At 38.0% G+C, this 2,004-nt stretch overlaps 1 long non-coding RNA gene across 1 annotated transcript; it reads right to left on the reverse strand.

Annotated features, from left to right (window-relative positions):
• Positions 1-396: 396 nt before the first annotated feature.
• On the reverse strand, positions 397-1,291 carry LOC141440495 (uncharacterized). Its single transcript, XR_012452711.1, has 2 exons — positions 1,179-1,291; positions 397-703 (listed from the first exon to the last, which is right to left on the reverse strand). It is a non-coding gene; the product is annotated as an uncharacterized lncRNA (long non-coding RNA).
• Positions 1,292-2,004: the final 713 nt, after the last annotated feature.

The following is a 2,004-nucleotide window of genomic DNA, read 5'->3' on the forward strand; positions in this document are numbered from 1 at the left end:
TAATACTGTTAATTGACTAAATTGTATTTTGTATAAAAATCGAACCACCCTAAATGGCGCCAAAAAGGTAATTCTGGATTCTCCTTACTAAATCACGAGTAAGTACTTTTAGGTATAGGTACTCTTGATTTAGACGAAGAGAAAAGGGTCCCTAATTTTTTTGTCATTTTTGTGACTTTTTTCATACTGTTTACGAAACTGCGTTACTAAATGGACACATTTTTTTTCTTCGTCAAAATCAATAGTTCTCTTGATTCTGAGTAAGAAGAACCCAGGATTATCTAATCTCTGAAATAAAAAATAACGTTGCGTCATTTAAAGTAAAAATGCAGGTGTATCAATGAACTGAGCCATCTGTCCAAGTTAACAGAAATAAAATAAAATAAAACAATATGCTGAGTTATTTTGTGACTTTAATGAAAATTTATGACTGCTTTTTACTTATCAAAATACGGTTCAATGCAGAGTCCTCGTCGTACTTCTTTGGCAAATAGGTTCCTAGTGCACTTGAAATAGCAACGGTTTCGGAATGTTCGGTATACAGTCGCGTTTTCGATGGTACAAACAGGTAGGTAGACCGTGGGACATTGTTTGCAAGGAACTACTTTGTCCATTGGTTGAAGTGTCGGCGGTCTGGTTGGTTTAGTTTTCATTTGCATATCCGATTTCTTACAAATCATTAAAATAAGTAAGAGTATTGCGTCTGAAATACAACATGAATAACACATTAATTGTCATTATTTCATTCTTCTACGATGTTTCATTGCAGGGCAGAGGCCGCCTCACAGGATGAAAAAGATTAGGCCACAGTTTGCACAGAAGCCAAATGCGTGGGAAATTCACACACAACGTCGAATTTCTTCAGGTGTCCAGGTTTTCTCACAATATTTCGTACACCGTTAGATTGGTGGTGAATTTCAAATGATTTCAAGCACATTATTAAAAAAAAACTCAAATGTGAGGGCCCAGGCTTGAATTCAGTGCCTCTACTTTTTTGATCCCGATATACCCACGGAATCGGGATAATATTTTGGAATTCGATGGAAGCGATTCGGTGGATGCGAAGCTATGCAATGAAAGTTCCCAGTCAGTCCCGCGTGGGAACTACGGCTCAAGAGAGAAAACCCGTGCCCAGCAGTGGAACGTATAAAGGCTGGAATGATGCTTTAAATTCTTACAAAGGTTGCTGACGGCCATGTCGCTGTTTCCATTAACAAAGTTTCAACCATGAAAAAATCAACTATGTCTGTAGGTAAAGGCACGGCCAGTAGCAATAAAAACGGTAATGACATTCATTTAATCCCTGTAATTATAGGCAACGTGACACCGGAGTCACGTAAGTTTGTCGTTATCTAAATAGAAACATTTTTTGTTAGTCATTAGTCGGCCGTTGGGTAAAAATGTGCCTAACGTGTGGTAGCGTGGAGTAATGAAAAATGAAAAATGAAAATGAAAATAATTTATTGCATAAAAAACTTATAAACAAGAGTCTACGGCTCTGGATCCTGAGCTAGGAGTCCCTGTGTTACAGGATCCAATGACGATAATGACGATTTGCCTCACGCGCTCGTAGGAATGAAGTGCATTATTTGGTGGAAATGGTCTCACTGGAAGACCAGCGCTGACTCTATCCGAGGAGTCTGCATTTATGCTTAGGTGGGACCATTTCGGGCACACAACATAGTTCTATTATAACTCACCCTTTTTCCTTTTTTTGTATTTTGATATTTAGTGTCTGTAATATTTTTTATTTTTTTTATTATTTCAATGGATTTGTCAAATTGGTTAACATGATGATTAGCATGCTACTTACTATCGTACGATTTTTTTTTCTTTTTTTATTATGCAAGGGAGGCAAAGGAGCATGAGGGTCATCTGATGTAAAATGATCACCATCGGCCATAAGAACCAACTGCTCAAGGAGTCATTGGTCTGTTGCCGGCCTTTTATGAAAGTACACCGGGTGTGGCCTGTAATCTGACCGGTGGTAGATTTTTTTTGACA

Source organism: Choristoneura fumiferana, chromosome 22 (genome assembly GCF_025370935.1).
Source record: "Choristoneura fumiferana chromosome 22, NRCan_CFum_1, whole genome shotgun sequence".
Lineage (NCBI taxonomy): Eukaryota > Metazoa > Arthropoda > Insecta > Lepidoptera > Tortricidae > Choristoneura > Choristoneura fumiferana.